This window comes from Cervus elaphus, chromosome 8 (genome assembly GCF_910594005.1).
Source record: "Cervus elaphus chromosome 8, mCerEla1.1, whole genome shotgun sequence".
NCBI lineage: Eukaryota > Metazoa > Chordata > Mammalia > Artiodactyla > Cervidae > Cervus > Cervus elaphus.
The window spans coordinates 30,015,499-30,030,612 of NC_057822.1; the positions used below are offsets into that span (position 1 = coordinate 30,015,499).

Consider the following 15,114-nt stretch of genomic DNA (forward strand, 5'->3'; position numbering starts at 1 on the left):
TAGTTATCATCATCGTAATTAAAAACATTTTGTATGCATGCCCTAAATTAATCCTCCTGACAGTCTTCAGGAAGAAGGACTATTATAGTCATTTAAGATGATGAAATAGCTTTAGAGGTATTGTCCAAGGCCACACAACTAGCAACAGGCAAAGGCACAATTCCAGCTGAGTTCTGTCTGCCTCCAAAGTGCATGGTCTTAACCATCCTCGAATGCTGACTGAATCGTCAGCCCAGTAGAAGGAAGGTTGGCAAGACAGCTACCCATCTTTAGACTCTACCATCTACTCCACCAGCTCAAGTCTACCTCTAAGACCATGGAGGACAGTTAAGTTCTAAGGAAGGAATCAGGCAACTCTGGGAAAACTCTGGGTCGAGTTGAGAATGAGAAGGAAGGGAGGTGGCCCCACTCTCCTCTGCGTCTGCCTTCTCTTCCTCCAGTGGGAGGCATGGAGCCACAGGGACCAAGATCCTGGAACCTGGGATAAAGAGAGAAGTGAAAATGGGGGAGGGTGGTCCCTGCTGTGAGCTCAGTTACTACTGCTGAAACCCAGTGCAGGGCGGCAGCCAAGCCCCAGGGATGGGGTGACCTCTGTACAAACAGAACTTCCCTAGGCAGCGCTTCTGCAAATATAAACACAGATTCACCACGTGACGGGTTCAACCAGTTCATGTAAACACTAAAGGGAGGAAAAAAAAAAAAAAAACTCAAGGGAAAAAATATGCTCCAACAAGACGAAGCAGGGTCCTGTGACTCAGAGAGTGGAAGGTCAAGAGCTAAAGGGCTCAGAACCCACTGGGCCTGCAGCGAGGCCACAGAGAAGCTCTTGCTACTTGGGCACAGGGTGACTTGAGCCCCCCACCACAGTGTGGGAAAGTCTTTGTCAGGAGCAGTGAAAATGGGTGGTTTTCCGTGGATATCTGAAGCACACTGGGTTAGACTTTCCATGGGAAACAGAGGGAGTCCTGAAGCAGCAGGGCCTATAGGTAGACACCAGGAGGACTTCCCCATGACCCCTTCGTGGAAACAAGGTGCCTCAAGAGATCTAAGCCTGGGAAGAGCCGACTGCTCAGAAGCAGGGAGTGGATGGGATAAATTCTGAACAGCACACCCTTCCTCCCTACCCCCACTCCCCTCACCCTGTTGTTTGTACTGACAAAGAGAACGCTCTCCGCCACACCCCCACGCTCTCAGGAAGATTGCTAGCACAGTATCTGGGTGTTTTGCAAACAATCCGCGCTGCCCCAGTAAGAAGAGCCAGCTCTGCAAAGCATTTGCAAATACCCTGCTCTCCTGGGCCAGGAGAGTTTTGACAACACTACAGCTCGGTCTTTCCAAGACATCCATTAACCTAAAATAAACCAGGCAAGGAGGAGGTTGGCAGATGGACCCCATGGATGGTGCGGAGGCAGGATGCTGTGTGCTGGTGCTGTGGCCGCCCCAGCATTTCCAGAAGAGGCCACAGAGCTCAAGGATATCACAGTAGTCAAGGCAGTCAGAAGTCTCTAACTCTGGGCTGAACCAAGGGGACTGTGGGGTCCACTCTAGGACCTACCACCGTGTTGGGGTTCGTTCAAGCAGGAATCACCTCCTATATAGCTCAGCAGGGGACCCACGGGCCCACCTGACTCAATGGGAGCTGAAATAACACCAAAATGCAGTTCAGTACAGGAATGGAGGAGGGACAAAGAGAAGGAGACCTGAGTAGGCCCAGCCCAGAGGAGAATGAAAGGGGCTGGGAGGCAGTATAAAGAGAGAATAAAGACAGGTGGATTTCAATGTTTTAACAGCAAAAAACCCTTGTAGGTATGTACTTATCGCAAATGTTTACTTTCATATTATCACATGCAGGCATGTAGGACTATTTATAGGGGCCAAATCAATAATAGATAAGTCTTACAACAACAGAAGATATTTGGGGCAACCAGTCCCTGGCCCCACCGCGTCTTATCTGTACAACCTTGGGCAAGTAACAGAACTTCTCTGTATCTAAGCTTTAGAATGGGATTAAGAATAGTGCATATCTCCTAGAGTAGTTATGAGAATTAAAGAAGTTAATATTTGTGAAGCACTTAGAACAGTGCCTGGCACATATCAAGCATTACTAGCATTTGTTAAACACACAGAGACTCCAATGAATTTGCTTAGCATTTAATGCCTAACCATTCCTCACTCTATTTTCTTTCATTTATTTACTCAATAAATATTAATTGGGTGCCTACTATATGTCAACTTCTATGCTGATATCGCAGCTGTAAAAATGAGCAAAAATAACCATGACTTACCCACTCTTCGGGCTCAGAGTCTAAATGTCACTCTTTAGATGAGCTTTACCCCCAAGCACCTCCAAATCCATGTCAGGCTAAACCAGCCCAGCCCCGGATCATATCTTGCCTAGGGGCACACAGCCATGAATGCAGGATCTGAAAAGGAAAATTGCTTGTGGTTTTACAGCTGACCCAGGCTTGTGTGCCGGAGAGAAAATTGCTGGAGTCACCGGAATGAGCCCCAAATTCTGGAATGCAGATGGCATCAACCCAAGCTGAGCCGGGTGGTAGTTTCAGTAGATTACCTTCCTAGTAACCATGCCAGCTTCTAGCTGACCTTCCTCCACTGTAGAGGCTAAAAACCCAGAAGGTACATTTCTCAGATGTCCAAGCAGCTAAGGTCGGGTATGCAGCTTGGGACTTATTAACCATATACACTCATTTAAGACTTTGATTTGAAATCAAATTATGAGGGATGAGAGGATCAGTGTGGGATGTATATTCAACTGCAGCAGGCTGGAACAAAGGCAGGGGCGGGGTGGGAGCAGCCGGCCATGGCGATGCTAACTTTCTAACCACAGAAGAGGCAGCAGTTCCCATGGGGGTGCAACTCTGCAGTGTGGTTTAGGCGTCATTCCTGAAAGCTCAGCCTAGAATCTTTTTCTTTAGCCATTCCGCTTGGTCCATGATATATCTATCTATGCATGCCCTGCGTGTGTGCATGCTCGGTCATGTCCAACTCTTTGAGACCCCATGGACTATAGCTTGCCAGACTCCTCTGTCCACGGGCTTTCCCAGGCAAGAATACTGGAGTGGGTTGCCATTTCTTTCTCCAGGGCAGCTTCCCTACCCAGAGATCCAACCCGTCTCTCCTATGTCTCCTGCATTGAAGCCGGGTACTTTACCACTGAACCACCAGGGAAGCCCCAGTATCTATATTTCTTAAAAAAAATCCTTTTCAGCCTGTACTAGTTGGAGTGGTTTTCACTTTTGGCAACTAGAAATGGGAGAACCTATTTAGAACTGACCATCCCTAACAATGGTTGAACCATAGCCTAAAGCTAGTGAGAAAACTGTATTCCCTAAGGAAGGGGGTCCCCTACCCCTGGGCCAAGGACCCGTGTTGGTCCACACACAGGAGGGGAGCAGCGAGCAAGCAAATGAAGTTTCATCTGCTGCTCCACTTCATAGCTGCTCCCCATTGCTCACATTACTGCCTGAACCCTAACCCTAACCCTAACCCATCCCCTAACCCACATTTGCCACATCCCTGGAAAAACTGTCTTCCACAAAACCAGTCCCTGGTGCCAAAAAGGTTGGGGACCACGGCCCCCAAGGAACTAAGAAGGAAGACACTAGTTTCTCTAGCCTTTGGCCAGCACCAACAGTAGGAGCTGGCATGAAATTCAACAAATCCCTCCCAGGCATTTGCCTTTACAGTAAGCTTCCCTGCTCACCAGACAGAGAAGAGTTTGGAAGGTTTTAGCTGCACAGGGCACAGTGAAGTACTAAATTTACACAATGAAGTAGTAAAGGATGAGATGGGTATAACACTGTATTCTTTCTCCCCTTGAGTTCTCAGTCATGCGGGACTTCTTGCTCTCAAACACATCAAGTGTATCCATGCCCCAGGACCTTTGCACTTGCTGTCCTAGCTTCCAGAAGTGACTTGCTATCATATTTCCCTATTCTATCTTTTCTGTAGCTCTCATCAGTTACTTTATTGCTCTATTTATTTGTGTATTTATTATGTGCTTTCCCCATTAGAGTGTAAGACTATGGAGGTCAGGAGTTCTGACTTGTTCACACTGAATACCCAGACTGTAAAACATGCTTGGCACACAGTAGGAGCTCCAAAACAGATCTGTTGACTGACTGATTTGTTCACTGACTCTTCATTTCTCAAACCTACTTCCTAAAGATCAAAGGGGGAATTCCCTAGTGGTCCAGTGGTTAAGACTCTGCGCTCCCACTGCATAGCACACAGGTTCAATCCCTGGTTGGGGAACGAAGTTCCTATATTCTGTGGGGCACAATCAAAAAGGAAAAAAAAAAATCACAGCCATTTGAGTCAACTGAAAGGGCCCAGGCTTTGGGGTATGAATTAAATCCCAAGTACATCTTGAGAACAAAAGGGGTTCATGGGTTAAAACCTAGAGGTTAACGGCAGGGAATCTTTCTCCCCTGAGAAATTAATAAGTTAAATCAGATGGAAATAAATTTAATCTTCTCCTTCTCCCCTTATTATCCTAATTGGTTTAATTTTGTGGCAACTTTTCAGCATTCTCACAACGGAAAGCAACTCATGTTGCGTTGGTAGCCCAGAAAGTAATTATCCTGTGGTTTTATTCTAATTCACTAGCAGACACTCTCTTTGGCTTTGAGGACCCCTGAGAGTAAAAAAGTAAATACTGAAGATTAGGAAATGCTTTTTTCATTCCTTGTGCTTTTTAAAAATTAAAAGCTTTGAGAAAACAATTAGGTATGATGATTATCTTTTTTTTTTTAGTTAAAAAGGAAAGCATGTGATTTAGAATACAAAGTAAGACATGAATAAATAGAAGCAAACATTTAAACACAACTGGGCATCTCATTCGCTGACCTTTAACTGGCTTCAAATATTGCTGAATGCAGCCTTGGTTTTACTCCAGAATTGAGTAAATTAAACTCTTTTTGATTATCCTAACTTGGACATAAAGTCTCCCCAGGGCTTATCCCAACTCCATTGGGCTTTGTGTCCTCCTAGCAGTTTTTTATTTTGTAACCAAAAAAAAAGTTCAAGGAGCTTCTATCCAGCTTTAATCTCTTTGTAACAAGAAAGACTTTTAGTATCCTACTTGCAATTTATTAGAGAAAAGTCCAGTTTGTCCTTTTAGGCCCCCAAGCTCTTTTTCTGCTTCCTTTCCCACTCTGCTGCCCACCAAAAAGAAGACGTAAGTCAAACAAATGTTTTTCAGCTTCTCTACAACTTCAGTTCGAGATTTCCAATCCAAGAAGTACCTGTAAATCTGCAGGTAGTCACTCCCACACTGCCAGAAAATATCTGCTGTGGCTAAAAAGTGTCCTGTTAAGAAAGGAATCTAAAAAGACATGATACAGATGAATTTATTTACAAAACAGAAACAGATTTACAGGCTTAGAGAATGAACTTATGGGCTTCCCTGGTAGCTCAGATGGTAAAGAATCTGCCTGCAATGCAGAGACCCGGGTTTGATCCCTGGATTGGGAAGATCCCTTGGAGAAGGAGAATGGCTACCCACTCCAGTATTCTCATCTGGAGAATTCCATGGACAGAGGAGCGTGGCGGGCTACTGTCCATGGGGTGGCAAAGAGTTGCACATGATTGAGCGACTAACACATGTACTTCCAGCTGTCAGAGGGGAAGAAGGGGGAGAAGGGACAGTTAGGAAATTTGGGATGGACATGTACACACTGCTATATTTACAATATGTATAACCAACAAGGTCCTACTGTACAGCACAGGGAACTCTGCTCGATGTTATGTGGTACCCTGGATCAGAGGGGAGTTTGGGGGAGAATGGATGGATATATTTACATGTATGGCTGAGTCCTTTGGCTGTCCACCTGAGACTATCACAACATTGCTAACTGGCTATATTCCAATGCAAAGTAAAAAGTTCAAAAAAGCTTCAATCCAGAAGAAAAAAAAAAAATAGAAAGGTATCAGTTCTTGCCCAATGACACCAAGCTAAATTTAAACAGGCAAGAATGCTCTTTTCAAAGGTATGGAAGCAATGTCTCTACCAGGTTGGCATCCCACCCACTGCACCCAAACTCACCTGCAAGATCCTTTGAAAGTCCTGAATAAAGCGACAACATACAGACTAGCACAACTGCCAATAGAAGGAAAAGTTACCGGGGAAGGTCACCAAGCTGCCGTAGGTGACTCTGGCCCCATCCATGCCTCTTTGTTCTCAGTTTGGCAGTGTGGATGTCGGGGGTAGAAAATACGCCTCTGTCCCAGGGTCGTGAGGTTTAGCCCACCCCTCGCCAGACAAAGGGGTAAATGTTCACAGCCGTCACCCCAAGTCAGCTCAGCCACACAGATATTGACAGTGTGGTTTACAAAGAAGAGAGCTAGGGGAGGAAAGGGTGGGGACCAGGAGTGGGGCAGGGAAAGGGATGCAGCTTTGAGGAGTCTAGCTCTCAAAGGACACACCAGGTCTGCGATTTCCATGACATCCCTACTTCTGACCTGTCTCTCCCTGTGCCCTGGAACATCTATGTGCAGGGAACCTTCTATGGTGTATAGCTTCGATTCTCTGCTTATCCCATCCTTCTCAGCACCTTCTTCCTTCTAGATGGTTTCTCACATTTGGGGAAACCTCTGTGCTCATCTAATATGGCAGTTGATAGGTTATATGTGCATGCTAAGTGGCTTAAGTCTTGTCCAACCCTTTGTGACTCCCATGAACCATAGCCCACCAGGCTCCTCTGTCCATGGGGATTCTCCAGGCAAGAATATTGGAGTGAGTTGCCATGCCCTCCTCCAGGGATCTTCCTGACCCAGGAACCTGTGTCTCTTAACATCTCCTGCATTGACAGGTGGGTTCTTTACCACTAGCTTCCCTAGTGGCCCAGATGGTAAAGCGTCTGCCTACAATGAGGGAGACCTGGATTCAATCTCTGGGTCGGGAAGATCCCCTGGAGAAGGAAATGGCAACCCACTCCAGTATTCTTGCCGGGAAAATCCCATAGATAGAGGAACCTGGTAGGCTACAGTCCATGGGGTCACAAAGAGTCAGACACAACTGAAAGACTTCACTTTCACTTACAACAGTAAAACATCTTCCAAAGTTTAGGACCAATGAGGGAGAGGAAGGAGGAGGTGCCAACTCCTCATTTTCTACCTATGACATTGTGATTTCTGATAATAAATATATATTTGGTCTTTGTCCATGTTTCTGGCACAGACCCCTGAAACCCTTGACATTTCCCAAGAGATAAAAGCCATAAAGATGTCTTCAGTGACTTCTGGACAGCACTTAAGCATGGAGGCGGGTTGCCTGGAGAGCCAAACTTGGTTAGAAGGTTGAAACTTTTAGTCCCACCTCCTTGGCCTCAGGGGAATTGAGAGAGTCTGGAAGTTGAATCACTCACCAATGGCCAATGATGTAATCAATCACGCCTACACGATGAAGCCTCCATAGAAACTCAGAAGAACAGCATTCAGAGAGCTCTGAGGATGGTGAACATGTGTTGCTGCAGGGAGGGGACCACAGGGAAAGGACACAGAAGCTCCAAGTCCCTTCCCCATGACTTGCCCTGGGCACGTTCTCCACCTGGCTACTCCTGGTAATTTTTTTGTAAGAAACCAGGGATCCAGTAAGTAAGTGAGTTCTGTGAGTCACCCTAGCACATGAATTGAACCAAGGGAGGAGCCACTGGAACCTTCAATCATAGCCCATCAGTCAGAAGCACAGGTACCCTGGCATCTGAAGTAGGGATGGGGAGTGGTCGCAGGAGGACAGTTTTGTGGGACTGAATCCTTAACCTGTGGGATGTGATGCTATTAACCTCTCCAGGTAGTATCAGAATTTGGGTAATTGGTGTTATTGGAAGAAAGACACCCAGGCACAAACCAGAACTGGATGTAGAGTTGGGATCATTGGTAAGTGCTATATCAGTGAACAGGCTTTCAGAGGCGAATAATGGAGAATCCAACTCAAGCTGGATCCAGCAGTATGAAGAATGACCTTCTCATATCACAGGAAGAGCAGAGGGTGGCCTCAGACAAGGTCACAACAGCATCCTTGCGACACCCTACCAGTGGCAATGGAAACTAAAACTTTTCACACCCAACAAGAGGAAGCAGAGAAATCTCTGCCCCAGACATGGAATATAAATCTTTCCATGATCTGATCTGATTGGGCTAATTTGGGTCACTTACATAACCAATAGCTGTCACCAAGTTAGAACAGCGGTTCTCAAATTTTTTTCCACTTGGGACCCCTTTAATATTCTAAAACTGGACACCAGAGAGCTTGTGTTTAGGTGGATTAAAGGTATTGATGTGTATTGTATTATAAATTAACACTGGAAAGTTTTCAAAACATTTGTCAGCTTATTTTAAAACAAAAATAATAAACTCATTACATGTGAACATAACATATTTGTTATTAAAAAAAAACTCCTTGTCAAAGCTTAGTGAGAAGTGTGGCAGTGTTCCACATTTTTGCAAATCCCTTTAATTTCCAGTTAATAGAAGACAGCTGGGTTCTCATATCTGCTTCTGCATTCAATCTATTGCAATATCACATGACAGCCTCTGGAAAAGTCTAGTGTATACTCATAAAAGAATGAGAGTGAAAAGGCAAATAATGGCTTAGAATAAAAATAGTTTTGACCTCCCAGACCCCCTGGAAGGGTCTCAGGGACTTGGAGAATTGGTGCCTTAGACTATTTGGAATTGCCCTCTGAAGCAGGAGATGAAGTGGAAATCTGAACAAAACTGAATTCTGTTAGAAAAAAAGGAAAGAGTCTGGGTTTCAGTAGCAATCAACAGCAACTCCATCACTGATACTGAAAACACACCAACAGACAAAAACCGCTGCCATCTACCATCTCCTATGCTTCATTTTTTCTAAGCATTTTGATATTAAGGACAGAATATGAACACAACTTGGAGTACAGAGTAGTAGTTTGGATTGATTACAAAATAATTATGAAACACTGACTACAATGATTGGACATGGGAGGAAAGCGGAAAGAGAAGATACACATGGTCTCTAGCTCGAGGAGTAGGCGAACAGAATGGTATGGACTGAAACAAGGAACCAGACAGGGGGCACGTTTGGGGCAGAAATGATGGATTCCACTTGGAATACATTGACTGGGGTCTGGGAGAAAGCCAAGTAGAGCAGTCAGGACCCAATGCAGAGATGTGGGGCTGAGGGAAAAGATCCTAGGCAAGTGAAGGATGACTGAAGGCTCTGTAATAGGGCAGGTGCCCAGGGGACCACGCAGACAGGAAATGGAAGATAGCCCAGGGTGAATCCTGAGGACTGCCATTTTTAAGGGTGGGTAGAAGAGGAAAGACAGGCAGAGGATAAGGAAGAGAAGTTGCCTGAAAGCTACAAAAACATGTTCTAATCCATGGTCTTGAGAGCATTCGGGAAGGGATTAATGATGACCAAGCAGGTGTGATTAAGCCAGCTTACAAGACTTCCCCGGTGGCGCTGGTGGTAAAGAACCTCCCTGCCAGTGCAGGAGACATAAAGAGACATGGGTTCGATCCCTGGGTCGGGAAGATCCCCTGGAGGAGGGCATGGCAACCCACTCCAGTATTCTTGCCTGGAGAATCCCCATGGACAGAGGAGCCTCGTGGACTACAATCCATGGGGTCACAAAAAGAGTTAGACATGACTGAAGTGACTGAGAGTGAGCAAGCAAGAGGTCTGTGAACGTGGGCACAGAACCTCACTTGCTGGCAGCCTTATTGGCTAGCCTCTTACCTCCAGCACCTGCAGCCTCCAGCCTCCAGCCTCCTCACTATTAAAAAAAAAAAAAAAACCTGCTTAAAAGAACTTCTAAGAATATTTTTAATGACCATCTACTCTTTTGCCCCATGGATGTACCATCATGTAATGGGAAGTGCTCACAATACATTAGCAAGTGAAAAGGAAAAAAAAAAAAAAAAAGACACCAAACAGTGTAAGAAGGAAGACTCCTGTTTGGGGGTCTACCTAGACACTTTGCTCCAAGTGTATCCATGTGTGTGAGTTGACCCACACAGGGCTGGATGAGACGAGGCCCCGGGGGTGTGCTTGGTCAGGATTTGGCTCTTCAGTTCTATTGACTGCAGCTGCTGGCTTTGTGAGCTGGTGAGACTTTGAGGGGGTGGTGGGAGGATTAAGTGCCAGGTGGCTGGAGAGGCTGAAGATGAGTTTCTTGGGAAAGAGAGAGGAGAGAAAATGGGACAATTTCCACCAGGATTAAACTTTGGAGAAAGCTCACAGATGTTTAAAGTCTACAGAAAGGGGCAGAATTTGCTGCAGAGTGTGATGTAAACACTTTCATCATTTCCCTAGATATTCTGGAACAATCTACTTCACTCAGCAATGAGTTAGGAACTGGCATTGGATAGGACTGGGGACCACAAGGACTGGCCTCCAGAGAGCACAGACCAACAATCACAAAGGCAACCCAGGGAGGCTTAGCTGTGCATGAGTTACAAAACCAAAACATCCGTAATGCATGCTAAGTCGTTTCAGTCGAGTCCGACTCTTCGCGACCCCATGGACTGTAGCCCACGAGGCTCCTCTGTCCATGGGTTTCTCCAGGCAAGAATACTGGAGTGGGTTACTGTGCCCTCCTTCAGGGTATCTTCCTGACCCGGGAATCAAACTCACATGGGTTCTCTACCACTAGCCTCCTGGGAAACCCAACAGCCATAACAATACTACTACTAACAATTATCTTTTTTTGAGCACTTTCTGTATACCAGACAGTGCTCTAAGTACTTTACATGTATCAACTCACTAAATCTTCATCATAGCCTTATAGCATAGCCACCACAATTATCCCCATTTTACAGATGAGGTAACTGAGGCAAAAAAAAAAGATTTTAGTCATTTGTAGAAGAACACAAAGCTAGTAACTAGCCTAACACCTTGCTGAGAGATTTTGCTTTTATCCTCTCAGTAAACTAAGCAATATGCCCCACTAGAAACTAGAACAAAACTTCAGCCACAGTTGTCTCTGGGTTTTAAGAACATGGGTGATTTTTTGTTTCTTTATTTATGCATTTTCTCTATATTTTTCTCTAGTGGTCAGGGGTAACTTTTTTAATTATATGAAAGTAAGAAAACATCTTATTTCATCACCAATTACATAGACATCAGTTGCAACTGATCAGAGCATATCTGAATCTTTAGAAAGATTTACATTTCAATGAGCAGCAAATTCATAAATGGAAGGAGTGTGATCTCTCATCAGCAATTGTGAGAAAGCAGGGGAAAATGTCTCAGACTCCGAAGGCATCTCACTGCCCACCAACACCTGGACTAACTGTGCTCCAAAGAACAGCCCCCAGAAAAAAGCAAACCCTGCAGGGGCCACGGCTATAACTGAATCCTGTATTGGGGGGGTGGGCAGGGGAGGGATGCGGCAGGCAGGGGGCGGGGGGGTAGGCCAGTGACCTGAATCTGAAATCTGGCTTCCTGGACAGTTGGAGCTGAAGAACATGTGAACTCCGACTCGTCCATCTCGGTATGCCTTTAGTTTAGCACAGTGTTACACCAAAGGGCTCAATAAACATTTCATGAATTAGTTAATACGATTTTCCCAGCAAAGAAGGGAAGAATGAAATCCACACCCAGGGATAACACTGGGAGGAACTTCCTAATCTAAAGCATATGAAACCAAAGCATGGGGTCCAGAGAGAATGAATTTGCCTCCCTGGGGTATTTCCCATCGTGATAAGACTTCGGTCAGCTTTATAGGAGTGAAGAGGTGGAAGGATGGCCATGGTGACCTTTGATGGCCCTAATGGTCTGGGCAGAGGTAGCATGCCCTAGCTGAAAATCAAATAAGCAAACAACAAAACAACTCCAGGCCTGGGTTGAGTCCCAGCTTAGCGAGATTTGTAGAATCTGGGGGTTTGTGGGGACTTCAGGGATTTTCTCATCCCCCTCCCCAATCCACAAGCAAATCCCTCCCACAGTCTCACCATCCGGCAACGCTCCAACCTCCATCTGACCACACCTCCCTGGTTTCCCAAAGAACCTGTTCTATTAACAGACACTTGGAAAGACATTATACAAGCATCTCTGGAAATGTCTATCCCATGCTGGACAGATGTCCTGAATTATCACTGTACGTACAGCCTGGTTGATAGCCAAGCCATAACATCCCGGGAACCCATTCTGCTGTCTCTCATGGCCACTGGGGCTAGAGCCTCTCATCGAAATAACACAAACCCACCTGCCAGCGTTCTCCAGGATTCCTGATTCATTTCTTCAGTTTTCCGAAAAAGACGAATCACTGCTAACTCTGTGATCTTCACAAACTCCCTGATCTTTCTTAGGCCTCCATTCCCTCATCTGGAAAATGAGAAAACCACGTCAGAGGACCTCTCGCTAAAATCTGATCCAAGGCTAACATGATCATCCTGTGATTACTCCTGCTGGTAAAGTGGCAGGTGGCAGGAGAGAAGGGACTCGGGGTTTACGCGGGTGCCACTGTGAACTCTAGGTAGAAATGGCCTTGGCAACGAGCAAGGGCTGAAAATCTGAAAAGTGTGTGTATTCACACCTGAGAGCTGGATGGCTGCCCAAGGCTCCAAGAGCACAGAGCGAGGCCAGGGGCTCAAGCCACCTAAGGGGACGACACAGCTATCGGGCTAGAAGAGAGGGCACCCAGCTCCCCTCCAGCTGCACCTGAACCGCACAAAGAGAACTCACCTGGGGATTGGCGATTACTTTGGGGGCTGACATAGCTGGATCCCAAGATCAAAGGAAAAACTGGAGGCCAGGTTCAGGCAGGCTGGGTCCAGAGTGGGTCAGGGCAAGTGTGGAGCAGCGAAGAAGCCCAGTGTACCAGGAGCCCATCTGGAATGGGCTCCACCAGCATGGCTCATCCAGCTCACTAATCTCCACTAAGTCTCAAGAGAGAAAATCCACTAGCTGGGGCATGGACCCACCTCTTGGTTAGACCAGGGCAGGACTTTACCAAGACCGAGTCTGCACCCACTTCCTAGGTAGCGCAGTTGGTAAAGAATCCGCCTGTCCATGCAGGAGATGCAAGAGACACGGGTTCCATCCCTGGGTCAGGAAGATCCCCTGGAGGAGAAAATGGCAACCCACTCCAGTATTTTTGCCTGGGAAATTCCATGGACAGAGAAGCCTGGCGGGCCACAGTCCACGGGATCACAAAGAGTCAGATACGACTGAGTGAACACACACACACTGCACCCACAGGTAATTCCACCCTGTGAAATCAGGGTGGTGTTTTCAGAAAAAAAAGAGAAAATGGATCTTGAGCAGCTGATACATGTGTTCTCATAATCATGAAGTTTCACCAAAATGTCAGGTTGAAAAGCACTAGAACAGGTGACCCAAAGACACTACAACAACTCCTTCTATAGTCATTTCTAGGAAAAGGCCTATACAAACCCCTTCCTGAGATTATCTGAATGGATAGATTTGCCTAGAAATAGAAGAATGAGCAAGGTAACATCTTTAGTTGTTCCCACATCTACAAGAATCAAAGTTTCAGGACAACCAAGGGGGCCTGGAAGGGTTGGTGTTGTCTTTTAGTATATCATTTTATGTGCGATAGTACAAAATCAGGCTGTGGCATTTTTGGCTTGGTGGTGGTGAGGCAGAAGAGGACACGATGGGGTGAACTGTTGCAATAACCACCTTTAGGCTGGCTGGGTAACATCTAATTTACCTGTAGATGCGCCTTCAGTGTTGCAGGTGTTTACGACAAGATAGCCATCTAGATGTGTTGATAGGCTGCAGGCAAGTTGCCCTCCCTGTTGGAGCACCTGGGATTTACAGACTTGGAAGGGGCGTCCCCGTGCAAGCAACTGTCAAGAATGATGGATGCTGGAATCTCAGGTTGGAGGGAGGCATGAACCAGAGGCCTGAGCCCTGGGAACCTGTTGGAACATAATTCCATTCTTTTCTCCCTCGACTATTAAGGACCGATGACTGGTGATACTTTCCAAATTGCCTAGAGGACACGGAGCCACGGCACCAGAAAAGTGATGGGAAAGACAGTAGAAGCAGCTTAAGAATTATGTGTGGGGAGTGGGGGTTAGGGAAAGGAGATCAGAGGGGAGGTGGTAGGGGACCCAGTGGGGGAGACCAAGAGGTGATTTTATATGTCAGTAAGAAACTAGAATGATTTGCCTTTGAAATTACTGCTTTGGACAAGAAACTCGATTCTGTATTCCAGCTTTAATACCCATCACCTTTCACCTCATTTTTAAAGCTCAAGAGCCTTTTTTCATGACCTTCCTGAGTTACCGTGCCCAATTCATCTTTCTTTCCACTTCCCATTCCCCTATTTCCTATATAAAATCTGGGAAAGACTTGCATGTTAAGCCTTCAAGATGTTAAAGCCCACAGACTTTAAATAGCAGCTATCTTTTTCATGCATATTGTCCTGACCAGGTTGAAATGCATTTTCACTTATATAATCTCATCTGATTGTCACATCAGCCTATGGAAAGAGTAAGGCTGGCCTTGTTTTTCTTCAAAGTTAGGAAATAGTAATAGTGAAGTAAGGTTATATGTTCAAGATAATGTACCTGGTGAGGAATCAAGCAGAGAGGTTAGCCTCAATGTGTTTTTTTTTTAGAATTAAAAATATCTTTCATACATGTATGTTTAAACACTATTCACAAGTTTTACAGTGTGGTGGTCATATTCATTTACTGCAATAGCACTGATCTTAAATCTGCTTGCAAGTAGCTCACACAGAATCATCTTTCTCCCCCAACTTTACTGAGGTATGATTGACAAAAAAAAAAAAAAAGGTATATATTTAAGGTGTATAGTATAGTGTTTTGATTACCACATTCAAGCTATTAAACATATCCATCCCTTCACATGTTACCATTCGTGCATGTGTGTAGTGTGTGTGATGAGAACACTTAAGCTCTATTATTCGTCTAGCAAATTTTAAGTATACAATACAATACTAGAGGACTTCCCTGGTGGCTCAGATGGTAAAGAATCTGCCTGCAATGCAGGAGACCAGAGTTTGATCCCCGGGTGGGGAAGATCCCGGGGAAGATCTCTCTCCCCGGGAGAAGGGAATGGCAAAACACTCCAGTATTCTTGCCTGGAGAATCCAATGGACAGAGGAGCCTGGC

At 45.6% G+C, this 15,114-nt stretch overlaps 1 long non-coding RNA gene across 2 annotated transcripts in view; it reads right to left on the minus strand.

Moving 5' to 3' along the window:
- Positions 1-13,063, minus strand: part of LOC122698705 — a 67,588-nt gene extending 54,525 nt beyond the window's left edge. For both annotated transcript variants that reach the window (XR_006342396.1, XR_006342395.1), the window contains exons 1-3: positions 12,931-13,063; positions 12,213-12,331; positions 2,286-2,423 (exon numbers count right to left, since the gene is read on the minus strand). This is a non-coding gene — a long non-coding RNA (uncharacterized LOC122698705). The remainder of the gene's footprint in view (positions 1-2,285; positions 2,424-12,212; positions 12,332-12,930) is intronic.
- Between the last annotated feature and the right edge of the window lie 2,051 nt (positions 13,064-15,114).